Raw genomic sequence first — 27111 nt, 5'->3', positions numbered from 1 at the left:
TGAACAGCTTCCAACAAGCCTATACTCTCCCAGTATTTTTCAGTTTTGCTGCCAACGCTCAGAGCCAATTGTTTCAGTGAACTGGGCTAGTGAGAAGTTATCGTGTCACACTGTTTGAGAAGGTTGGGCTCCAAGCACGTCAACAGAGAAGCCAAAATAAATAGCCGGAGTGCTGGCAACCCAATTGTACACACTGGCCACGATGTTAAGGAGCAGTAAGTGGTTGTAACAGTGCCTCATTTTAACTCAAAGGCTTAAGATTTGGTAATACTTTTTTTGACCAAGAAGGCAAAAATCCTCACTCTGAGAATACTGCACCGCGAGAAGTCAACCCGCGCACGGTAAGCGAAGTGTTTTTACCATATGAGCAAGTAACACTAATATTAATGGGTGGGGAACAAAGTAAAGAAAAGAAATCAGGAAGGTGCAAAAGGAACCAACTTTTTTCAGTTTTTAAAAATGAATTGTGATTTTGTATAACTCATATCATCAGAGAATGCAGCATGTTCATATCTGTGGTATGATTAACCTGGGGATGGCACACCTAGGAGTAATCTGTGTGCATTTGTGAGCAATCAGGGGCAGAAGAGGGGTTCAGGTAAAGATCCACTACCCAAAGGAGATCAGTGGGAACGATTTCACCCAACCAAGGGTGAAATCGTAAATATATAAACTTGGTGGGCAGAAGAGTAAAAGAAGTGTACCACATTGAAAAGACATTTAGACTTGAGGGTGGAGCCGGAGACTATGCTGGTCCTTCAGATGCTGCAAGAGGTAGAAATGTAAACAAGCTCGAATGAGTGGATAGGCTTTCTCTGTCATCATTTGCTATGCATCAATAATATTCCTCAACCTTTATTTTTTGCCAACAATGTGCTGCATATATTTTAAAGAAAGACTCATAATTTAGAATTTTGAAGACATTAGGAGAAACACAATTAGAGGAACATAATGAGCGCCAGACCTTTATTTTCTTCGTCTCAGACAGCTAAGTTAGTCAGTTTTCCACAACAGTTAACCTATCATATATTTTTAATATCTCTCTGTTGGTTATTACGCTGATTATTTATAATTTGCTGCTTTTCTCAGAATTGTTTTTTTAAAAGTCATTATTCTAAGGCAATGATGCATTTTCCACCAAATTATATTACATTCTCTGCCCAGCCCAGTGCTTTCATTTCAAAGATTAAAAAAATGTGTGACATGCATATTGATGGAGTGTCTACGAACACAAGATAGTTGAAAAGCATCATTTTTCATTTAACAGCAACTCATCAAAAGCTGGCTCCAATTCTTCAACATTTTGTGTTCATTCTGGTGTCCATTTGTGTGAAAATCCTATCCTATGTCCATAATAAAACTATGTTAGAGGGGAAAGGTGCTTTAACGCCAATCGCATTGGCCGGCTATCGCACTGTCTCATATTTCTGCCCCGTTCACACTTTAAATGTATCACATCTTTGACTGCAAAGCCCTCTGGTACGAAACATCATATCACAACTTTGTGAATTACAATTGTACGTCACTCATTTCTTCTACCCGGGGCTGCCATTTGAGGCATGGTGGTCACAACCAGTCAAAATGGGCAATTGTCCCAACTTGAAAGGGAAAAATCCTCCTGCGCTTCAGGTCATTGTTCAAAAACACATAGAGTGGGCTTTCAAACAAGGCGCGTGTCAATGAACTTTTCAACTTGCAAGTAAGTCCCTCAAAGCGGCAGCTCTAAAGGCTCGAATACCCCTGCCGAACAGGCTATCTCTAAATACTTGATGTAATATATGTGCTTCTATTTTCTACCTAGATATCAATATCGGAGATGCTACTACTTGAAAGAGAGTTAACAGCGATGGGATATGCCTTGTGCTTTCCAAGCTTGCATTAGAAATATGAAATAAATATGCGGCTGTTTAGGTTTTGTCTTGTTGACTTGATCTTAGTCTCTGGTCACCATAATTCTTCGATTTGATGTTGGTAATATTTTCGCTTTGTCTGGCACCATTTGTTTGATGTGGCATTACATATTTTACTTTGAATAGATTATTAGCTCAGTGTGGTATGTTTACTGTTAGATTTGGCATGGCTAATGGTTCAAACTCTGGTTTGGTCTGACACTATTTCTTTTATTGTTTCTGCAAATCTTTAAGGCTGGTCTTATTTAATAATTGGGTTAGGTCTTATTAATGTGCCTGAGAGGTTCTGATCTGCTATTAAATGTTTGTTTAATGTATTGTTTTTCTAACTAACCCTCTGCCTTGATCGGTTGTGACTTTCAGTTTGTTCTGGCTGACTAATACTTCTGTTTAGTAGGGCTGATTTGGTTTCAATAATAATTTAGTTATGCCCATAAGCTTTTTATGCACTTTACAATCATTTAATGAAATGGTATAATAGTACTGGGAAAAATACTGTAAAGGAAAAAAAGTAGACACAAAAAACTGGTCCAGAAGAAAAGCCAAGGAGAAAACTAAGAAAGAAAACAAAAAAGTGTACAGCAGTAAACTAGAGTGGCTTCGAAAGACTTTTTGGGACTAGTTGGGGTTTAATGCACTCTCCTAGGTCACTTTCTCATAACGGCGAGTCTCAGTAAAAACATGGGCCTCATTGATTAGTTTTTGCCATAAGGCAGCGCCGCAGGCCTTCCTGCTTCGCTGCCCTACGGCAAAAGAAAAAGGCAGGAATGTGCCTTATCTATCAGATATAGTGCATTCCAGTCCTTTTCCCAGCACAGGCGCTCAATGGGCTGCCGTGCGCCAACGCAGGCACCTTTGCACCATGGTGCACGGATGCCTACGTTGAGGGGATGATTGTTTTTGTGCAGGAAGGGAAAGCTTCCTACACAGAAACAATCTCAAGAAGCTTTTTCCTCTTTCTATGGGGCCGATTTCGATGTTGGACGACCTGAGTCTGTCTGACATTGATTTGGTATTGGGACTGATCGACCTCCTGTCAGCGGTCCCAACCTAGCAATTAGGATGTAATTGAACGGTGAACAACACTTACAACGCAACTTTTACATCGCAGAGCCTTTACAACGCAACCATTACAACGCAAACTATTACAACGCATTGCTCTGGGGGGCGCTCTAGGATAGGGAATAGGTTAATTTACTATCCAATAACCTTCCCTAGTGTCCACGGGGACTGGAGTTGGAATAGTAAATTAAACTATTCACTATCCAGCACCCCAAAGCACTATGCGTTGTAATGGACTGCATTGTAATACTTACGTTGTAAAGGCATGCGATGTAAATACATGCGTTGTAATATCATACATCCAATTGAACACTGTTCGGTCGCAGTCCTATTCTTTACAATGGGAGCATGCATTCCGACCGTAATGCATGCTCTCATTTTAAAGAGAAGAGGTGCAATTCATCCCTGCACCCCGTGGCACGGGGTTCAGGGATCAACAGGCAGGCACCATAGGTGTCCCCTCGGCCACCATACGGGGGCCTTGCACCCATGGGGGTTTCCCACACTCAGCAATGGTAATTAGTAGCATATTAGACTCTGGGTATCTTCATATGTCGTATATATTCATACATTTTAATGGCCGAAAGGAGTATCTTAGACAGTGATGGTAAAGGTGTAGTTACTATTAAGAGATGTCCCAGTAAGCACTGTGATTGCACCAGCAGACACTGGTAGTTTCCTAAGGGGTGCATTAGGCTACTATTGGGATTTTCCAAAAGACTAAAATATCACCTCACTGATCAGACTCTAGTGACTCTTACAAGAGATCAAGCTGACTGTTCAGCATTCAAGCAACTGTAAGGAGACATGCAGTGCTTCATGAAACTCCTAAATCAATTAGAAAGTGACATACTACTAAGGGGCAAGTCACAACCACGTGCAATGGATTCACTACAGGGAACAAGAATAAGGAAAATAATGCACCCCTGAGTATTTAAAACACCAACCCGCTGAATAGCTCTTTTCGTTTCTCCATCACTTAAGTCTCTTGCTGTTTCCACAGTCCTTCTCCTTACCACTGGCTGCTTCGTTTCCTCAGTAGCACCGATAACTGTGCTAACAGTGACACATGGGGCCGTGTTACATATATGGCGCACTTTCCCTGTGTGGACTGTGGGCCACTGTGCAGCTTTAAGTGGAGCTGGCAGAGTCTTTTAAGAATGCATTCTGGGAGGAGGAGCTTAGCGCGCACCCAAGATGGTCGCGTGAGCTTAGAGCTCCCGGACCTTCGCCACCTCCACCGATTATCCTGTACCCTATCCTGATTTAGATGACGGGTTCTTATCGGCGAGACCCTGCTGATCATTTATCCGTTTTCGGATTTCGATTTGGACTCCGGGAGCCGAAGATATGGACTTTTGAACATTTTCGGCCTGCTCCATGGTACTGCCCCGGGCTTGATTTCTCTGCCAGCCGGGTAGTAATTGAATAACAACGGCTCATGCGAGTCTCCCTTGCCCGGTCTTCTACTTTCAGTTTCGATTCTCGTGCTTCGACCTCTTTGACTTTGCCTTGGTCGCCCTGGTTTATTGCTTTCTTTCTAACCACGCATCATTGCTTGGCGATCCAGACTTTCATTGCACCTTGCCTGGTGGCTGACCCTCAACCTATTCTCCAAGTTGCTGCGGGCGCATCGAGTGTAGCCATTCTTACTAGGTCTCAGAATACCCTCCGGGGCGCACGACCCAAAATGGCCACCAAGCCCAAGGGAGAAAAACGCAAGACCAGACCGGCAACTCGAGGAGGTCCCGTGCAGTCTAACGTTATGGACAGATATACCCTCGCTAAGGGCTCTCCAGGAGGACTGAATAAACCCCCGGCCAATTTTGGAGACGAATTCCCGATGGGTGAAGATCTGTCGTTGAAGGACGTCATGGGCGCCATTGCTGGGATGAAGACCACACTGGGACAACAGTATGAAGCCCTGACCCACAAGCTGGACACGGTCGCAATAGATGTTACCCTGATCAGGGCAGATCTTGCGAAGACTAATGAGAAGGTCAAATCCCTCGACCTGAAGACATCTAGTCTTGTTACCGACGTCTCATATTTACAGGCAGAGGTCGGTGACCTGCGGTCTGCCCGTGACTACCTCTCTCGACGCCTGAACGATTTGGAGGGCCGTGCCCGTCTGGTCGGTGTCCCGGAGACGATGGAACCATCATCGGTGGACCTGCTGGTGGAGGACCTGGTCCTAAATCATTTAGCGCCCAAGGGCCTCAGCAAGTTTTTTGCAGTAGAACGTGCACACAGGATCCCGGGTGGCCCGCCTAAGCTGGGAGCTCCTCCGCGTCCCATCATTGCTCGGATCTTTAACTTTCGGGACAGGGATGCGATCCTGCAAGCTTCACGTATGTCGGGCCCTACGGCGTATGAGAACACCACAGTCAGCTTCTACCCGGACTTCACCCAGCAGGTTCAGAAGCAGCGACTTGGATTCCAGGGAGTGAAAAAGAGACTGAGGGACAGAGATATGAAATATGCCATGCTTTTCCCGGCCCGACTACGTGTGGTCCACAATGACAGAACATTTTTCTTTGAGCATCCTGGAGTAGCTAGTGACTGGTTGGACACACTGCCCCCGGGACGAGAGCAATCTGATCATTCTGAACACTCCGGTGGAGCAGAGGGCGGCCCGATGGAGCAGGAATAGGGAGCGAAATCGGCTACCGGACCAACGTATTGACTTTCGGCAGTGGTTTGATGCTATGCTACTATTGCTCACTACTGTGTTGTCTGAATGGGGTGTGGGTGGGGGTTGGGTGAGTCTTCCTCCTCTGGGGTTCTTTTCATAGAATAGTTGTATGTCAGGGCGACAGGCACACTGCAAGTTGGGGTGGCTTTTGAGTCTTACGCAGGAGTGCGGGGTGGGGGGTATGATGTTTTGGGGGGTTGAGGGGTTACGGTTTGCGTTTCTTTGTTTTAATCAAGGCATAGTATCGATGATCTTCTGTTTTACAGTGTCGCGTCTGGTAGGGGGGGGACTTGGGGTGGCCTCTGGGATGGGGGGTAGGGGACTACGAATACTGTGTTGGAACGTTAATGGGGAGGGAGACAGAATTAAGCGGGGGTAGTTTTGCAGCTGCTGCGACGTCTGTCCCCTGATGTGGTTTTGCTTCAGGAGGCGCACTTGCTTGGTAATACGTGCCATGCAATGAATAGGCGTGGCTATCGTCTCATTGCGCACTCAGGTTTCACTTCTGGCTCCAGGGGGGGTGGGCATTCTAGTTCGGAACTCCCTCCCTCTAGCCGTTGACAACATTATACTGGATGATAAGGGACGATACGCCGCCATTGTGGGGCGCTGGGAGGGGAGAGTGATCACTCTGCTCTCGGTCTATATACCGCCAGGTCTCCAGACTACTACCTATGCCGACCTGGGAAGAGTGATCTTGGGAGTCCCCGAGGGTCTGCTTGTAGTGGGTGGGGATTTCAACTCTGTAGTGTCTGGGATGTTTGATCGTTACCCTCCCCGTGACCTCGCTAAGTCTCAATCCTGGTTGGGGGACTTCCTGGAGGCGTTGGGATTAGCCGATTGCTGGCGCCTGCATCACCCTGGGCAAATGCAATATACTTTTCACTCTGGGGCCCATGGCAGTCTTTCGAGACTGGACTACGTGTTGATGCCCTCCTCCCAGGCATCCCTCATAGGGGAGGTGAAACATCTTGCTAGGGGTATTTCGGATCATTCCCCACTGTGGATGGTTGTGGACGCACACCTGGGATCGGAGGGTAGGGTGGCCCCGATCAACCCATGGTACCTCCGTGATCCCAAGGTCAGAAAGGAACTAATTAAAGCGATTGATCACTACTTTGCTGAAAATGTGGGTTCTGTGTCCTCTTCTGTCTCATTGTCGGAATCATACAAAACTGTAATTCGGGGCCAGGCCCTCTCATCGATAGGCAACGTTAAGAGATGTAAGCGGAAGGAGGTTGTCCGTCTTGAAAATGAAATCTCCGTTCTTGAGGGGGAGTTGGAATCTGAGGTCTCCCCGGAGAGGCTGCACCTTTTGGGTCTGAAACAACTTGACTATAGAGCGCTGGTGACTGACGCTGCGAAAGAGATGGGTCGGGAACAGCAGGGACGCTTGTATGATGTGGGAGATAAGGCTGGTAAATTGCTTGCTTGTTTGGATAGGAGGGAATGTGCGAGTCGGGTGGTCCCTGTTATTGTTGATGTGAATGATGTCAGTATCACTGACCCTGCTGAAATTGTTGCGTGTTTCGCGGATTATTTTCGGGTAGTGTACTCCCCTGTGTCCGATAGACCTGAGCAGGACTCCCACTTGCTTCTACGCGATATCTCGCTGCCATGCTTGTCCGACCCTGAGAGGGATCTGCTGGAGGCTCCGCCTACAGTTGATGAAATCACGGTCGCCATCCGCTCGATTCGCTCGGGGAAGGCCTCGGGCCCTAATGGGCTCCCCATTGAGCTTTACAAGCTCCGTCCGGATGTGCTGGCGCCGTATCTACGGTCGATGTTTATAGAATCACTGGAGACTCCTGATCAGAGATTGGCCTCCATAGTGGTTATCCATAAGGAAGGTAAGCCACGTGACCGTTGCGACTCCTTCAGGCCTATTTCTCTGATAAATGCTGAACCGAAGATCCTGGCCAAAGTGCTCGCCAATTGTTTGGTATCTGTCATAAGCGATCTGGTTCACCCGGACCAGTCCGGATTTATACCACACCGCAATACGGCACTTAACCTTCGGCGCCTGCATGGAGTCCTTGCGCGAGCGGAAACTTTGCGTGAACCGGCCATCTTGGCGTCTTTGGACGCCACCATGGCGTTTGATACGCTTGGGTGGCCTTATCTTTGGGTGGTTCTCTCTAAATTCGGTTTCGGACCCGCTTTTATTAGCTGGGTGAAATTGCTCTACACTGACCCTTTAGCCCAAATAGTGGTGAATGGGCGTGTCTCGACCTCCTTTGCTCTCAGTAGGGGAACGCGTCAGGGCTGCCCTTTGTCCCCACTCTTGTTTGCCCTCGCTTTGGAGCCGCTGGCGGCTTGGTTGAGATGGGATCCATCTTTGAGGGGCATTAGATGGACTCCGGAGTTTGAGGATCGTGTATCTCTGTACGCTGATGATATACTCTTGTACCTTACGTCGCCTCGGAAGTCGTTGATCGTCCTTTTCGACGTTTTGACTTCTTTCCGTAAAAACTCCGGTCTTGTCATCAACTGGTCGAAGTCTTGCATTTATGTCCTCTCCGGCGAGGCTCCTCTCCTGCCACGTGGCTCCCCTATCTCGGTGGCGCTGGAGGGATTCAAGTACCTGGGAATTTTTATCACCTTGGACCCTGTGCTTCGATATGAGCGCAATTTGCTGCCCCCTCTCCAGCGTCTCCGTGCTGATGTTGTAGCGTGGGGTAGGCTCCCTCTCTCTCCTCTGGGACGAGCGGCGTTGTTTAAGATGATGTCGCTCTCCCGATTTCTTTATGCGCTTCAAAACACGCTTGACATTGTACCAGCCGGTTACTTTCGGGAGATTGAAAGTCTACAGCGACGACTGATATGGGAGGGCCGTTCTCTTATCGCCCTTTCGAAGCTGACGCTCCCTTGGTACGATGGGGGCATCGCGCTCCCGGACATCCGTCGCTACTATTGGGCCTCTCAGCTGGGGGCCATCAACCACGGCACTTACGCTCCTTCGCCGAATCCGGCCTTTGCGATGGATAGATGGCTGCTACCTGGTGGAGATTACAACAGGGCTCTATACGCGAAATCTGCCGGCGGATCTCTTACAGGCCCCACTAAAACAGCAGTACAGGTGTGGTATCGTGCTACAGCGGCCACGGGTTGGGCCGACAAGCCTACCCGTGCTACTCCGCTTTATGCTTCGGATAAGCTTGGCTCCCTCTGGCAGTCGAAGGGTTTTGATAGGTGGGACATGATTGGAATCAGCAGGGTCGATGATGTGTGTGGATCAAGGGGAGAGTCAAGACGTTTGAGGAACTGAAGGTTGAGTACGACCTGAATGATAGGGAATCCTTTCGGGATGCGCAAATCCGGCATGCGGTCCTGTCTGTTTTTCCCCTGGGTTCGTACATTCCGGAGGCGTCCCCGCTTGAAGATCGGATACTGGATGGGCATGTCCCTGATAGCACGATCTCGCTCATATATAAAAAATTAATTAATACCAGGATTGACCTGCTGGATAACCTTCGAGAGTTATGGACTAGTGATGGTCTAGAACTCGATGACGAAGACTGGCAGGCTGCGATCTCTTCTCCGAAGGAGGTGGCTATCCCGGCGCGCCTCCGGTTTGTCCAGCTCAAAATTCTACATAGGGTGTATGTGACTGGTCCACGTCTGGTACGCATGGGGTTCTCGGCGGATGGATTGTGCAGGCGTGGCTGTGGTATGGTGGGCACGTTTCTCCATATTATTTGGGAATGTCCTGCTGTGCTACGCTACTGGACTTGCGTGCATGATGTTATGAGTGAGGTCACGGGTGTGCAGTTAATGCCTGAAGCGCGGAGATGTTTGCTGAATGTCTGGGAGCCGAATGACTATAATCAGGCGCAGCTTCGATGGGTGACCTTGGGTAACATGATTGCCAAGAGGGACATTGCCCAGCTGTGGGGCGCTCAGAGGCCACCGACAATTTTGGTGTGGCAACAAAACATGGACTGGTGCATGTTTAGAGAAAAGACTGTTTATGTTTCCCGTGGCAAGCCCCGCAAATGGGGGAAAGTCTGGACTCAATGGAACACATACCGTGGCGATATATGTACTCCCCCCTTTCCGGAATTTAATACCGACCTGTCTTCCTCCCAACCTGATGTTTCCTCCGCAGGAATTTAGATATTTTGTTTACTTCTGGTCTCCTTCCCCCCCCCCCCCAATCTCACTGTATGCTCTGATGTTTGATTTACGTCGGTACCCCCCCCCCCCCCCCCCGGGCAACGTGGTTGACACATTTGTATCGTAATGCCTTGTTCTTGTTTTGTTTCTTTGTTTTCTTGTTCTTTGAATTCAATAAAAAGATTTCATTAAAAAAAAGAATGCATTCTGAATACTTCTTAGCTTTCACAATAGGAGTGAGCTGAAATAGATTACTTTGAGAATGCAAAGTACGTTTGTCTCCGTAAAGAATTATTACTAAGACAGCTCGATTCGCTTGTACTGCTGCAGAGATCTGTGCGTAGCTGGTAGATCACCTGTTTAAATTATACAATCACCACCTCTGCATTGCATTCTTCAGCAGTATGTATTTTTACAGCGGTAAGAAGCGGAAAATCCTGCATAAGGAAGCATGTAAAAATGTATTACTATTTATTCACACTGGGTAAATACTGAACCCACACTACTTCCTGAAAAATATGGTTTCAAGTAATATTTGCCCCTAACATTTTGGAAAATTCACTGGTAGACCGGAAAAGCTCTGTACAAAATTATCTATACATTCTGATCTATTGCTGCAAGTGTTACGGGTCTAAAATGATTAAATACGTATCATGTGACACCATAACGCATTGAGGATAGTCTTAAGGTCCACCATAAAGTTTTCTTCATATCCTGGTCGATTGTGTAAATGGTATCAGCATCAGTGGCGGCTAGTGATCTTTGGCAGTGATGGGACATAGTACTTGCCACAAATTCCAGTGAATGATTGAAGCGTCTTTTAGGTTTATTTTTGCGGTTGTAGGTGGGGGATTGCTCTCCCACCAAATGAACATTTTGAAACAAGCATTGACAAAGCCAATAGGTCTTGCCTATATGACGTATTGGCTTTGCTAATGTTTTTTAGCATTGCATTATAGTATAGTGTCTGCTGTGCAGCAGGGCAAAAAAAAGATGCAATTACATGCACGTTGTGTCATTTTGCAGGTGTGTGCATATGTTCAACACGCATGTGCATGCCTACAAACAGACTGTTTTTTTCACCGATTCAAGATTGATCTGTACATTTTTAACAAGGGTTTGAAAGGACTGTTTTGAAATTTAGCTCGAAAGTGCTTTAAAAAATAAGAAATTAATGAATGAGCGAGTTGGGGAGTGACTTGGAAGGGGGGAGGAGTGAGGCAACATGATGGACAGGCAGGGGAAAAGCAACAATAGGGAGAGAACATGACGATAGAGGCCAATGGGGGGCATAAGTACACGGGTGATTGGGTGAATCGGGTGTTTGTTTAATGTATTGTTTTTCTAACTAACCCTCTGCCTTGATCGGTTGTGACTTTCAGTTTGTTCTGGCTGACTAATACTTCTGTTTAGTAGGGCTGATTTGGTTTCAATAATAATTTAGTTATGCCCATAAGCTTTTTACGCACTTTACAATCATTTAATGAAATGGTATAATAGTACTGGGAAAAATACTGTAAAGGAAAAAAAGTAGACACAAAAAACTGGTCCAGAAGAAAAGCCAAGGAGAAAACTAAGAAAGAAAACAAAAAAGTGTACAGCAGTAAACTAGAGTGGCTTCGAAAGACTTTTTGGGACTAGTTGGGGTTTAATGCACTCTCCTAGGTCACTTTCTCATAACGGCGAGTCTCAGTAAAAACATGGGCCTCATTGATTAGTTTTTGCCATAAGGCAGCGCCGCAGGCCTTCCTGCTTCGCTGCCCTACGGCAAAAGAAAAAGGCAGGAATGTGCCTTATCTATCAGATATAGTGCATTCCAGTCCTTTTCCCAGCACAGGCGCTCAATGGGCTGCCGTGCGCCAACGCAGGCACCTTTGCACCATGGTGCACGGATGCCTACGTTGAGGGGATGATTGTTTTTGTGCAGGAAGGGAAAGCTTCCTACACAGAAACAATCTCAAGAGGCTTTTTCCTCTTTCTATGGGGCCGATTTCGATGTTGGACGACCTGAGTCTGTCTGACATTGATTTGGTATTGAGACTGATCGACCTCCTGTCAGCGGTCCCAACCTAGCAATTAGGATGTAATTGAACGGTGAACAACACTTACAACGCAACTTTTACATCGCAGAGCCTTTACAACGCAACCATTACAACGCAAACTATTACAACGCATTGCTCTGGGGGGCGCTCTAGGATAGGGAATAGGTTAATTTACTATCCAATAACCTTCCCTAGTGTCCACGGGGACTGGAGTTGGAATAGTAAATTAAACTATTTACTATCCAGCACCCCAAAGCACTATGCGTTGTAATGGACTGCGTTGTAATACTTACGTTGTAAAGGCATGCAATGTAAATACATGAGTTGTAATGTCATACATCCAATGGAACACTGTTCGGTCGCAGTCCTATTCTTTACAATGGGAGCATGCATTCCGACCGTAATGCATGCTCTCATTTTAAAGAGAAGAGGTGCAATTCATTGCTGCACCCCGTGGCACGGGGTTCAGGGATCAACAGGCAGGCACCATAGGTGTCCCCTCGGCCACCATACGGGGGCCTTGCACCCATGGGGGTTTCCCACACTCAGCAATGGTAATTAGTAGCATAGTAGACTCTGGGTATCTTCATATGTCGTATATATTCATACATTTTAATGGCCGAAAGGAGTATCTTAGAAAGTGATGGTAAAGTTGTAGTTACTATTAAGAGATGTCCCAGTAAGCACTGTGATTGCACCAGCAGACACTGGTAGTTTCCTAAGGGGTGCATTAGGCTACTATTGGGATTTTCCAAAAGACTAAAATATCACCTCACTGATCAGACTCTAGTGACTCTTAAAAGAGATCAAGCTGACTGTTCAGCATTCAAGCAACTGTAAGGAGACATGCAGTGCTTCATGAAACTCCTAAATCAATTAGAAAGTGACATACTACTAAGGGGCAAGTCACAACCATGTGCAATGGATTCACTACAGGGAACAAGAATAAGGAAAATATTGCACCCCTGATTATTTAAAACACCAACCCGCTGAATAGCTCTTTTCGTTTCTCCATCACTTAAGTCTCTTGCTGTTTCCACAGTCCTTCTCCCTTACCACTGGCTGCTTCGTTTCCTCAGTAGCACCGATAACTGTGCTAACAGTGACACATGGGGCCGTGTTACATATATGGCGCACTTTCCCTGTGTGGACTGTGGGCCACTGTGCAGCTTTAAGTGGAGCTGGCAGAGTCTTTTAAGAATGCATTCTGGGAGGAGGAGCTTAGCGCGCACCCAAGATGGTCGCGTGAGCTTAGAGCTCCCGGACCTTCACCACCTCCACCGATTATCCTGTACCCTATCCTGATTTAGATGACGGGTTCTTATCGGCGAGACCCTGCTGATCATTTATCCGTTTTCGGATTTCGATTTGGACTCCGGGAGCCGAAGATATGGACTTTTGAACATTTTCGGCCTGCTCCATGGTACTGCCCCGGGCTTGATTTCTCTGCCAGCCGGGTAGTAATTGAATAACAACGGCTCATGCGAGTCTCCCTTGCCCGGTCTTCTACTTTCAGTTTCGATTCTCGTGCTTCGACCTCTTTGACTTTGCCTTGGTCGCCCTGTTTTATTGCTTTCTTTCTAACCACGCATCATTGCTTGGCGATCCGGACTTTCATTGCACCTTGCCTGGTGGCTGACCTGCAACCTATTCTCCAAGTTGCTGCGGGCGCATCGAGTGTAGCCATTCTTACTAGGTCTCAGAATACCCTCCGGGGCGCACGACCCAAAATGGCCACCAAGCCCAAGGGAGAAAAACGCAAGACCAGACCGGCAACTCGAGGAGGTCCCGTGCAGTCTAACGTTATGGACAGATATACCCTCGCTAAGGGCTCTCCGGGAGGACTGAATAAACCCCCGGCCAATTTTGGAGACGAATTCCCGATGGGTGAAGATCTGTCGTTGAAGGACGTCATGGGCGCCATTGCTGGGATGAAGGCCACACTGGGACTACAGTATGAAGCCCTGACCCACAAGCTGGACACGGTCGCAATAGATGTTACCCTGATCAGGGCAGATCTTGCGAAGACTAATGAGAAGGTCAAATCCCTCGACCTGAAGACATCTAGTCTTGTTACCAACGTCTCCGATTTACAGGCAGAGGTCGGTAACCTGCGGTCTGCCCGTGACTACCTCTCTCGACGCCTGGACGATTTGGAGGGCCGTGCTCGGCAGAACAACGTCCGTCTGGTCGGTGTCCCGGAGACGATGGAACCATCATCGGTGGACCTGCTGGTGGAGGACCTGGTCCTAAATCATTTAGCGCCCAAGGGCCTCAGCAAGTTTTTTGCAGTAGAACGTGCACACAGGATCCCGGGTGGCCCGCCTAAGCTGGGAGCTCCTCCGCGTCCCATCATTGCTCGGATCTTTAACTTTCGGGACAGGGATGCGATCCTGCAAGCTTCACGTATGTCGGGCCCTACGGCGTATGAGAACACCACAGTCAGCTTCTACCCGGACTTCACCCAGCAGGTTCAGAAGCAGCGACTTGGATTCCAGGGAGTGAAAAAGAGACTGAGGGACAGAGATATGAAATATGCCATGCTTTTCCCGGCCCGACTACGTGTGGTCCACAATGACAGAACATTTTTCTTTGAGCATCCTGGAGTAGCTAGTGACTGGTTGGACACACTGCCCCCGGGACGAGAGCAATCTGATCATTCTGAACACTCCGGTGGAGCAGAGGGCGGCCCGATGGAGCAGGAATAGGGAGCGAAATCGGCTCCCGGACCAACGTATTGACTTTCGGCAGTGGTTTGATGCTATGCTACTATTGCTCACTACTGTGTTGTCTGAATGGGGTGTGGGTGGGGGTTGGGTGAGTCTTCCTCCTCTGGGGCTCTTTTCGTAGAATAGTTGTATGTCAGGGCGACAGGCACACTGCAAGTTGGGGTGGCTTTTGAGTCTTACGCAGGAGTGCGGGGTGGGGGGTATGATGTTTTGGGGGGTTGAGGGGTTACGGTTTGCGTTTCTTTGTTTTAATCAAGGCATAGTATCGATGATCTTCTGTTTTACAGTGTCGCGTCTGGTAGGGGGGGGGACTTGGGGTGGCCTCTGGGATGGGGGGTAGGGGACTACGAATACTGTGTTGGAACGTTAATGGGTTGGGAGACAGAATTAAGCGGGGGTAGTTTTGCAGCTGCTGCGACGTCTGTCCCCTGATGTGGTTTTGCTTCAGGAGACGCACTTGCTTGGTAATACGTGCCATGCAATGAATAGGCGTGGCTATCGTCTCATTGCGCACTCAGGTCTCACTTCTGGCTCCAGGGGGGTGGGCATTCTAGTTCGGAACTCCCTCCCTCTAGCCGTTGACAACATTATACTGGATGATAAGGGACGATACGCCGCCATTGTGGTGCGCTGGGAGGGGAGAGTGATCACTCTGCTCTCGGTCTATATACCGCCAGGTCTCCAGACTACTACCTATGCCGACCTGGGAAGAGTGATCTTGGGAGTCCCCGAGGGTCTGCTTGTAGTGGGTGGGGATTTCAACTCTGTAGTGTCTGGGATGTTTGATCGTTACCCTCCCCGTGACCTCGCGAAGTCTCAATCCTGGTTGGGGGACTTCCTGGAGGCGTTGGGATTAGCCGATTGCTGGCGCCTGCATCACCCTGGGCAAATGCAATATACTTTTCACTCTGGGGCCCATGGCAGTCTTTCGAGACTGGACTACGTGTTGATGCCCTCCTCCCAGGCATCCCTCATAGGGGAGGTGAAACATCTTGCTAGGGGTATTTCGGATCATTCCCCACTGTGGATGGTTGTGGACGCACACCTGGGATCGGAGGGTAGGGTGGCCCCGATCAACCCATGGTACCTCCGTGATCCCAAGGTCAGAAAGGAACTAATTAAAGCGATTGATCACTACTTTGCTGAAAATGTGGGTTCTGTGTCCTCTTCTGTCTCATTGTGGGAAGCATACAAAACTGTAATTCGGGGCCAGGCCCTCTCATCGATAGGCAACGTTAAGAGATGTAAGCGGAAGGAGGTTGTCTGTCTTGAAAATGAAATCTCCGTTCTTGAGGGGGAGTTGGAATCTGAGGTCTCCCCGGAGAGGCTGCACCTTTTGGGTCTGAAACAACTTGACTATAGAGCGCTGGTGACTGACGCTGCGAAAGAGATGGGTCGGGAACAGCAGGGACGCTTGTATGATGTGGGAGATAAGGCTGGTAAATTGCTTGCTTGGTTGGATAGGAGGGAATGTGCGAGTCGGGTGGTCCCTGTTATTGTTGATGTGAATGATGTGAGTATCACTGACCCTGCTGAAATTGTTGCGTGTTTCGCGGATTATTTTCGGGTAGTGTACTCCCCTATGTCCGATAGACCTGAGCAGGACTCCCACTTGCTCCTACGCGATATCTCGCTGCCATGCTTGTCCGACCCTGAGAGGGATCTGCTGGAGGCTCCGCCTACAGTTGATGAAATCACGGTCGCCATCCGCTCGATTCGCTCGGGGAAGGCCTCGGGCCCTAATGGGCTCCCCATTGAGCTTTACAAGCTCCGTCCGGATGTGCTGGCGCCGTATCTACGGTCGATATTTTTAGAATCACTGGAGACTCCTGATCAGAGATTGGCCTCCATAGTGGTTATCCATAAGGAAGGTAAGCCACGTGACCGTTGCGACTCCTTCAGGCCTATTTCTCTGATAAATGCTGAACCGAAGATCCTGGCCAAAGTGCTCGCCAATCGTTTGGTATCTGTCATAAGCGATCTGGTTCACCCGGACCAGTCCGGATTTATACCACACCGCAATACGGCACTTAACCTTCGGCGCCTGCATGGAGTCCTTGCGCGAGCGGAAAGTTTGCGTGAACCGGCCATCTTGGCGTCTTTGGACGCCACCATGGCGTTTGATACGCTTGAGTGGCCTTATCTTTGGGCGGTTCTCTCTAAATTCGGTTTCGGACCCGCTTTTATTAGCTGGGTGAAATTGCTCTACACTGACCCTTTAGCCCAAATAGTGGTGAATGGGCGTATCTCGACCTCCTTTGCTCTCGGTAGGGGAACGCGTCAGGGCTGCCCTTTGTCCCCACTCTTGTTTGCCCTCGCTTTGGAGCCGCTGGCGGCTTGGTTGAGATGGGATCCATCTTTGAGGGGCATTAGATGGACTCCGGAGTTTGAGGATCGTGTATCTCTGTACGCTGATGATATACTCTTGTACCTTACGTCGCCTCGGAAGTCGTTGATCGTCCTTTTCGACGTTTTGACTTCTTTCCGTAAAAACTCCGGTCTTGTCATCAACTGGTCGAAGTCTTGCATTTATGTCCTCTCCGGCGAGGCTCCTCTCCTGCCACGTGGCTCCCCTATCTCGGTGGCGCTGGAGGGATTCAAGTACCTGGGAATTTTTATCACCTTGGACCCTGTGCTTCGATATGAGCGCAATTTGCTGCCCCCTCTCCAGCGTCTCCGTGCTGATGTTGTAGCGTGGGGTAGGCTCCCTCTCTCTCCTCTGGGACGAGCGGCGTTGTTTAAGATGATGTCGCTCCCCCGATTTCTTTATGCGCTTCAAAACACGCTTGACATTGTACCAGCCGGTTACTTTCGGGAGATTGAAAGTCTACAGCGACGATTGATATGGGAGGGCCGTTCTCTTATCGCCCTTTTGAAGCTGACGCTCCCTTGGTACGATGGGGGCATCGCGCTCCCAGACATCCGTCGCTACTATTGGGCCTCTCAGCTGGGGGCCATCAACCACGGCACTTACGCTCCTTCGCCGAACCCGGCCTTTGCGATGGATAAATGGCTGCTACCTGGTGGAGATTACAACAGGGCTCTATACGCGAAATCTGCCGGCGGATCTCTTACAGGCCCCACTAAAACAGCAGTACAGGTGTGGTATCGTGCTACAGCGGCCACGGGTTGGGCCGACAAGCCTACCTGTGCTACTCCGCTTTATGCTTCGGATAAGCTTGGCTCCCTCTGGCAGTCGAAGGGTTTTGATAGGTGGGACATGATTGGAATCAGCAGGGTCGATGATGTGTGGATCAAGGGTAGAGTCAAGACGTTTGAGGAACTGAAGGTTGAGTACGACCTGAATGATAGGGAATCCTTTCGGGATGCGCAAATCCGGCATGCGGTCCTGTCTGTTTTTTCCCTGGGTTCGTACATTCCGGAGGCGTCCCCGCTTGAAGATCGGATACTGGATGGGCATGTCCCTGATAGCACGATCTCGCTCATATATAAAAAATTAGTTAATACCAGGATTGACCTGCTGGATAACCTTCGAGAGTTATGGACTAGTGATGGTCTAGAACTCGATGACGAAGACTGGCAGGCTGCGATCTCTTCTCCGAAGGAGGTGGCTATCCCGGCGCGCCTCCGGTTTGTCCAGCTCAAAATTCTACATAGGGTGTATGTGACTGGTCCACGTCTGGTACGCATGGGGTTCTCGGCGGATGGATTGTGCAGGCGTGGCTGTGGTATGGTGGGCACGTTTCTCCATATTATTTGGGAATGTCCTGCTGTGCTACGCTACTGAACTTGCGTGCATGATGTTATGAGTGAGGTCACGGGTGTGCAGTTAATGCCTGAAGCGCGGAGATGTTTGCTGAATGTCTGGGAGCCGAATGACTATAATCAGGCGCAGCTTCGATGGGTGACCTTGGGTAACATGATTGCCAAGAGGGACATTGCCCAGCTGTGGGGCGCTCAGAGGCCACCGACAATTCTGGTGTGGCAACAAAACATGGACTGGTGCATGTTTAGAGAAAAGACTGTTTATGTTTCCCGTGGCAAGCCCCGGAAATGGGGGAAAGTCTGGACTCAATGGAACACGTACCATGGCGATATATGTACTCCCCCCTTTCCGGAATTTAATACCGACCTGTCTTCCTCCCAACCTGATGTTTCCTCCGCAGGAATTTAGATATTTTGTTTACTTCTGGTCCCCTTCCCCCCCCCCCCCCAATCTCACTGTATGCTCTGATGTTTGATTTACGTCGGTACCCCCCCTCCCCCCCCCCCCCGGGCAACATGGTGTCACATTTGTATCGTAATGCCTTGTTCTTGTTTTGTTTCTTTGTTTTCTTGTTCTTTGAATTCAATAAAAAGATTTAATTAAAAAAAAAGAATGCATTCTGAATACTTCTTAGCTTTCACAATAGGAGTGAGCTGAAATAGATTACTTTGAGAATGCAAAGTACGTTTGTCTCCGTAAAGAATTATTACTAAGACAGCTCGATTCGCTTGTACTGCTGCAGAGATCTGTGCGTAGCTGGTAGATCACCTTTTTAAATTATACAATCACCACCTCTGCATTGCATTCTTCAGCAGTATGTATTTTTACAGCGGTATGAAGCGGAAAATCCTGCATAAGGAAGCATGTAAAAATGTATTACTATTTATTCACACTGGGTAAATACTGAACCCACACTACTTCCTGAAAAATATGGTTTCAAGTAATATTTGCCCCTAACATTTTGGAAAATTCACTGGTAGACCGGAAAAGCTCTGTACAAAATTATCTATACATTCTGATCTATTGCTGCAAGTGTTACGGGTCTAAAATGATTAAATACGTATCATGTGACACCATAACGCATTGAGGATAGTCTTAAGGTCCACCATAAAGTTTTCTTCATATCCTGGTCGATTGTGTAAATGGTATCAGCATCAGTGGCAGCTAGTGATCTTTGGCAGTGATGGGACATAGTACTTGCCACAAATTCCAGTGAATGATTGAAGCGTCTTTTAGGTTTATTTTTGCGGTTGTAGGTGGGGGATTGCTCTCCCACCAAATGAACATTTTGAAACAAGCATTGACAAAGCCAATAGGTCTTGCCTATATGACGTATTGGCTTTGCTAATGTTTTTTAGCATTGCATTATAGTATAGTGTCTGCTGTGCAGCAGGGCAAAAAAAAGATGCAATTACATGCACGTTGTGTCATTTTGCAGGTGTGTGCTTATGTTCAACACGCATGTGCATGCCTACAAACAGACAGTTTTTTTTCACCGATTCAAGATTGATCTGTACATTTTTAAAAAGGGTTTGAAAGCACTGTTTTGAAACTTAGCTCGAAAGTGCTTTAAAAAATAAGAAATTAATGAATGAGCGAGTTGGGGAGTGACTTGGAAGGGGGGGAGGAGTGAGGCAACATGATGGACAGGCAGGGGAAAAGCAACAATAGGGAGAGAACATGACGATAGAGGCCAATGGGGGGCATAAGTACACGGGTGAGGCACCATGGTGGGAGTAAAGCACATGAGTGGAGAGTAGAAGGGAGAGAACAGCATTAGAGGGGGACAGCTGGAGAACACATGCGCTCTCAAGGAGTGCTTAAAACAATAGAAAAATGTAGTTCCATAACGCAAGCAGAGTAAGCATAGAATCCAGCCAAATAAATAGATGGTAAAGAGGCTATACTTCATGGGAGGGACACAAAAATATCAAATAAAAAGCAGATAAAGGAAGGACAGCCAATAGTACGGAATGGGCAAGCTGCAAGCCCACGTACATTCTTGGAAGGCACACCATTTGTCTTATGCAACGAGACAGCATGTTCTGTCTGGTAGGCGCCACCTAAAAATAGCGCTTTTTAAAGCATCATTTTCACATAAAGTTGTTAAAAACATTGGTGGTGGATCATCAACAAGGGTGGCTGCCACCTGTGAGCTGCCACATAATGCTCATAGTCATGGCCGGACTGAGAACAAAAACAGCTATATCGGACCAGCCCAGGGGGGTAAGGAGGGGTTTTTAGTGTGAAGCACCGCTCCTGCTTTTGTTTCAGGGGACCGATATTGCAGCACTTCTGCAAAACCTGCGCTCAATAACAAAAACGTGGTACAAAAGGGGGTGGTGATGGACGAAGCATCTGAACCAATCAAACACTCACACCCAGTCAACAGATCTGGGTTTAATCCATCACCGTTCTTTAGCCCACTCTGCCACCCCAGTTCGGACATGGCCATATGCAAATCAGTCTGACCCTGTGCCTCATGGGAACAGTCCAGTCCGAACTGCCAAGCCATGCCTTCCCTGGACCGGAAACAAGCTACCGAGGACCGGTTTCTGGCATTTCAGCCGTCTTTAGCCCGGCTTGCTTGAATCCAGTGGCAAAGTGAGCAAGGGACTCACGTCTGAGCATACCCTGCCAACTTATGGCGAACAAAGTGGTTCAAAAGGGGGTAGTGATGGACAGAGCATCTGAACCAATCAAACACTCACACCCAGTCAACAGATCTGGATTTAATCTATCACCGTTCAATAACAAAAACAGCCCACACCACTCCAAAATGGCTCTTACCCTTCCAGCCCACTGGGAAAATGCCAGATGCCCACCAAGGCCAGTCCGGCCCTGCTCCTAGTCTCTGCCCATGGTACTCTTTATTTCATGTAGCAGTTTTCATGAAAACATAAAGCTTGTATTTTCTTGAATCTTGGTTGTGTACGGGTCAGCTCTCTCGAACCCTCTAGGATTCACTATTTTCAAAATTCACCATGGGTCCTCTAGATTGGCAAAATGTTGTCATAGGTAAGCCCTTTTGCCAAGCATTAAATAGGTGAGCCATATAACAAAAATTACCTCCACAATATAAGGATCAGCATTTTCTCATGGTTTGCTCTCCCATGAAATGAAATGAAAATGGGTTTTGTAAAGCGCATTACTACCCGAAGGCCTCGTAGCGCTATAATTGCAAACTTCTGGGGGTCTACTGGCTTATTCAGAAAAAAGAAAGGTTTTGAGGGTTTTAAGGAATTTTAAAAGATTGGACTCGTTCCGAATCATGGGGGGTAAGGAGTTCCAAGTCACAGCCGCATTCAGGGAGAAGGAGCGTCCGACCCACCTGGCCCGTTTGATTTTGCGTGTTATTGCTAAAAAGGCCGTGCTTGAACACAGTGATCTTTGCGGATGGTAGGGTGTGGCTAAGGAACAGATCATTGCGGGGGCGTTTTTCCACATGGCCTTATGCATTATGCACATCGCCTTAAATTTTACTCTGGCTTGGATGGGCAGCCAGTGTAATTTCCTTAGGGCATCGGTGCCTGAGTGGTACGGCGCAGGCCTAGCAATAGACATGCTGCTGCGTTCTGGGTGACCTGCAGCTTCTTGAAAGTGCTGGTCGGAGCACCCAGATATAGAGCATTCCCGTAATCGAGGCGGGACAGGATGATGGCCTGGACCATTATCCTGCGAGCTTGAAAAGGGAGGAGTGGTAACATTTTCTGCAACATACGCATCAGCCCAAAGCAGGTGGCGGAGAGTACTGTGGCTTGCTGGTTGAAAGTGAGAGTATTATCTAGCCACATACCCAAACTCTTAATTTTCTTTTTTGGTTCTGGGGGAGGGCCCCTACAAAGTGGCCATTGTAGAGGAGATCTGGGGTCAGCTGTGTTCCCCAGGAACATCAGTTCAGTTTTGTCCCCATTAAGTTTTAAATGGGAAGAGGCCATCCAATCTGAAACTGCTACTAGGCAACTGTTCAAGTTCGACGGGGTGTGACCTGGCTGATTCAGGGCCAGCACAAGCTGAGTGTCATCAGCGTAGGTCACAATTTCGAAACCAAAAGGGTGAACGACCTCCGCCAATGGTTGCATATAAGCATTAAAAAGCGTGGGGCTCAGAGAGGAGCCCTGAGGCACGCCTTGATTAAGAGGCCAGGTTTTGGAATGAGTATCACCCTCCACCACCTGGAATGTACGGTTTTCCAGAAAAGACTGTAGCCATAAGATGGCGCTTCCTGTCACTCCGAGCTGTTTTAATCGGGAGATAAGAGTGTTACTATTTACGGTATCAAAGGCGGCACTTAAGTCCAACAGCATAATTGCTGTAGTACCGCCTTGATCCATATGCCTGCGGGCTAATTCTGTGACAGTCAGTAGTGCCGCCTCCGTCCCCAATTTTGGGCGAAAGCCCGCCTGAGAATCATGGAGCAGATGGTTGGCTTCCAGGTAAGACATCAGACTAGTGTTGATGTGTTTCTCAAGCAGCTTTCCTACCAAAGGAAGGAGTGAGATGGGGCGGTAGTTGGTCATTTTTTCAGGGTCAAGGTTGTTTTTTTTTAATAGGGCCCTGACTTGTGCACACTTCCAGATTTCTGGAACTCTCCCTGTGGTAATTGACATATTTACAATATTTAAAATTATTGGTCTGATGGTATCCGCAATTTCCAGGAGGAATCGTGGGGGGGCCGGGTCTGAGGGGGAACCTGTTGTGACTTTCAACATAAGAGTGTTAAGCGAATCTTCTTCAATTAATGGAAATTCAGCTAGTTGACAGATCGTGGCTGAAGGAGGGGTATCTGTTCCCCCTGGCTGTTGACTAACCAGGTCAAATGATGAGGAAATAGCTTGAATTTTTTGATGAAAGTACTCCGCCTGATTGTCACAGCGAGTTTGGGCTTCACGGGGGTCCTGTGAGTTAGAGGGGATACTAATCAAAGATTTCGCTATCCGAAATATTTCCCTCGGGGAGTTGGCGGATGTTATAATTTTTTCCTCGTAGAATAGAGCTTGTGCCAATATAATCTTAGCTTTGTATTTTTTAATTGCCTCTCGATGGCTACTTCTGTCCAATTCCTTGTGAGTACGTCTCCAGGTTCTCTCCAGCTTCCGGCAATTTAGTTTTAATTATTTTAACGCTGGAGTGAACCACGGTGATTTTTTAGACTTGGTTCTCACTTTGAGAGGTTTTTGGGGTATGATTGTGTCTAAGGTGGTCTGTAGCCAGTTTGCATAATGGGTGTATAGTGTGTCTACGTCGCCCCCGGTCTGTCGAGGGGTGGTAGAGAGGCACTTCATCCACTTATCTGTGGATAATTTCGCCCAATCCCTTCCTCTTAATGTGGCTCGAGGAGGTGCAGAAAGGGGGTTAGGTATGTGCCAAAGAAGTGGGACCAAGAAATGATCGGTCCATGGGAGCGGGACTGGGTTCCCGGTTTTAAGTCTCTGATCGTTACTTAGAACCGCGTCTAGCAAGTGACCTTTGTTATGTGTAGGTAAAAAACCCTTCTCGACAATTTGTATGGCTGCTAGACTGTTCAGAAAGGTGCTAGCTAGTGGGTCCATAGGATCATCTAAGTGAATGTTCATATCGCCCAATACCGTGAAATGAGGCAGAGAAACGGCTGATTCAGCGACCTTAGAGGGGAGACAATTCATAAAATCGCCCATTTGGCCTGGGGGGCGGTAGATAAGTAGGCCAGAGAAGGTTAAGGTGGGGGATAGGTCAAGTGCGAAATTCATACTTTCGCAAGTAGGAATTGTCGCAGAACTGGTTCTGCATTGATAACAGTCCTTAAAAAGTAGGCCTAATCCTCCTCCTCTGCCCTCTACCCTATCAACCCTTTGAAGTCCATATCCTTTCTGTAATATAGCAGCAATGTCAGGGTCAGCTTCTTCCCTTAACCATGTTTCCGTTAGGAATATGGCGTCAGGGTTAATGTCCTCAAGGAGGATTGACATTTCCACTGCATGTTTGGTAAGAGAGCGACAATTTAAAAGGAACATTTTAAAAGGGGGACTGATAATCTCGGACTGCTCCAGTGTGGGGCTAGGTGTGTACTGACAATGGGGGCACTTTCCCACAGGTGCATCTAGATATATGGAATGGCAGCATGGGGCCTCTAGGATGGGCGTGAGATTTCTTAATTGATCGGAGGCATACCTTATCCGGGTGGGCAGATCCTCTAATGATTGGGCAGGGGGCCTGGACCCTGGGCGCTGCAGGGCGCGGACGGGCGCAGACGGGCTTGCCTTTGGCGCGCCCGCTGCGCGGACGGGATGGCCTATTGTTATTATCCATATTGAAGGAGAGGGGGAGGAGGGTGGGAGGGGGGAACAACTCGACCGGCAGCCTTACCCAACTCAAAATGGCGGCCAAGATGGATCGAGGAACTGCTTTCCAGTGCCTACCAACAGCAGCGCTGTGCCAGGGAGGCTTAAGAGCAGCCTCGGAGCGACGCAAATCTCGCTCCGAGGTGTAAAAGGTAATTTAAAAGCTGCAGATTAAAATATATACAATTTTTAAAAAAGCGCGTTATTTTTATTTCAATAACTACCTAGCAATGTTAAAAGTGGATTGCAAAGAACCCCCGGCTTCCGCCTCAGGGGAGAAGTGAGCAATGAGCGCGAGGTGCTAATCACGCCCTTAAGTAATCTGGGAGGGCGGGAGGGGGGAACAACTCGACCGGCAGCCTTACCCAACTCAAAAATGGCGGCCAAGATGGATCGAGGAACTGCTTTCCAGTGCCTACCAACAGCAGCGCTGTGCCAGGGAGGCTTAAGAGCAGCCTCGGAGCGACGCAAATCTCACTCCGAGGTGTAAAAGGTAATTTAAAAGCTGCAGATTAAAATATATACAATTTTTTAAAAAGCGCGTTATTTTTATTTCAATAACGACCTAGCAATGTTAAAAGTGGATAGCAAAGAACCCCCGGCTTCCGCCTCAGGGGAGAAGTAAGCAATATCCCACACCCGCAATATGCCAGGTTGTACTACCTAGACCAATAATTCCCACTAATTAATCCCAATATGCCAACATCATTATTTTTCCATGGGTGGCACCAATACCAAGAATTACTTTCAGTAGTCCTTGGCCTGCAATTTGCACATGTGCTCCACCTTCTGCCTGAAATACCCTTCGATATGCCAGTGCCAGAATGTTGCCAGGGTTGCCCCTATAAGCCAAGAATTACCTTGCGTATGCCATGGCCTGCGCAGACTAAAATACACACACTCACACTCATTTGCTCTTTTAACGCAATCACTCTCCTTCGCATACACTTACTCATACTCACTCTTGCTCTCATTCACCGTCACTCTCAATTATTCTTGCCTTATTCTTCTTGCTGAGTGAGTGCTCCATGGTCCTTACCAAAGTGCTGTAGCGGGTTATAAATAAAAATGAATTACTAAAGTGAAAGGGAATTATTGCCGGAGTAGGATCAATTGTTGTTAGAGCTGCATATCCTAGACGGAAGAAGGTCCTCCTAAGTAGATGAGACAGAGCATAATTTACAGTTACTATAAAAATGGTGTACTGGTAAAATGTTGATAAACCCCATGATTATTTAATAAGGACTCTGGTACTCTGAGGTACACACAGATTTGATTTCCTTTTCCAAATGTGTGTTAATTTCCCATGCATTTTATTATTTATACAAATAGAAATTGTGATTTCCTCATATGCGATTTCTGGAGGCCAGTCAGTCTTCTTTGTTCCTCTCTGCCCAAATGGAATAGAATCTCTCCCTTCGAGTTTAGTCTGTCTTCTTTGTCAATGATTGTGGCCGCTTTTCTTACCTAATGAGCTATTTTGTGCATTATATTATACAACAATCAAGATTCCCATCTGCTTCACTTTTAAAATCATTCCCTTCTGGAGCAAGTTGCATCCCCACACCTAGTAACATGGAAACTATATTGCCTACTCATGAGGTAATCCTTTCGAGGGTGCAGATATTTTCATACACCGTGTCCTTTCCTCTTCCTTGAACTAAGGCTCTTTGGCATTACATTACCTTTCTAAAAATAACACCTGTTAGGTACTTTTCCCTGCCAGCTCTCTCACAAAGAGGGACTTTTTTCCTACCTCTCAAGTAGCTTGTGCACTCTGATATCTGTTTTCCTGGTAAGCACAACACCTTTGTATTACTAAATAATTACAGTGTCTATCAACTTTGTATTACTAATGATTGGTTCCCACCAGGAGTGCAGCCGGCATTGCTGGCTTGGGAGGAGCCAAAATATATAGAATGTCCTGGTGCCGGTGCCTCACGGACATAATAAGCAAGAATTGGTTCAAATGTAGGAACAAAGGTCATAACTAAGCACTATACATTGATCAAAACACAGCACATTGTTTTGGCTGATTTACAGGAGAGTGTACATATTTATCAACTTTCATCTAATTGGATGTAAATATGACTTACATGTGGGCTTGGGTGGATCTAAAGCCTTTCTGAAAATATACCATAAAAGGGAGCAGATTGCATTAAAAAAAATGTGGTTCTCTTAAAAGAACTAGAGGTCTCTCAAGTAGGTTGTTAACAATGGTTCATTTTCGAACCTTTCAGACTAATAATTACTTTGAACACATACATCTTTACAAAAAGTAATTGTCAAGTGTTAGATGTAGGGTATCCTATACAGAAATATTGTCAGACATAAATATCATGTCCTCAATATCATTTAGAAAAATTTCGTCCCCTGGGGTGTATATTTTTTATCGATATTTTGAGGCCACAATGTTATGTCTGACAATGATATTCTGGTACTGTATGTTATCATGGTACAGTGTATAGCAGCACTTTTCTATTCGGTGTCAACTTCAAGGATTCAGGGGG

The 27111-nt window shown here is 47.4% G+C and overlaps 1 protein-coding gene across 1 annotated transcript in view; it reads left to right on the top strand.

Moving 5' to 3' along the window:
- The first annotated feature begins 203 nt into the window (after positions 1–203).
- Positions 204–27111, top strand: part of LOC144807797 (dynein light chain Tctex-type protein 2B-like) — a 267725-nt gene continuing 240817 nt past the window's right edge. Inside the window, exon 1 of the mRNA XM_078673445.1 lies at positions 204–341. The gene's annotated coding sequence lies outside the window, so the exon portion shown is untranslated. The remainder of the gene's footprint in view (positions 342–27111) is intronic.

The sequence above is a fragment of the Lissotriton helveticus genome, chromosome 1_2 (genome assembly GCF_964261635.1).
Source record: "Lissotriton helveticus chromosome 1_2, aLisHel1.1, whole genome shotgun sequence".
Lineage (NCBI taxonomy): Eukaryota > Metazoa > Chordata > Amphibia > Caudata > Salamandridae > Lissotriton > Lissotriton helveticus.
Note: the sequence above shows the minus strand (reverse complement) of the source record. Positions and strands in the feature narration are given on the sequence as shown.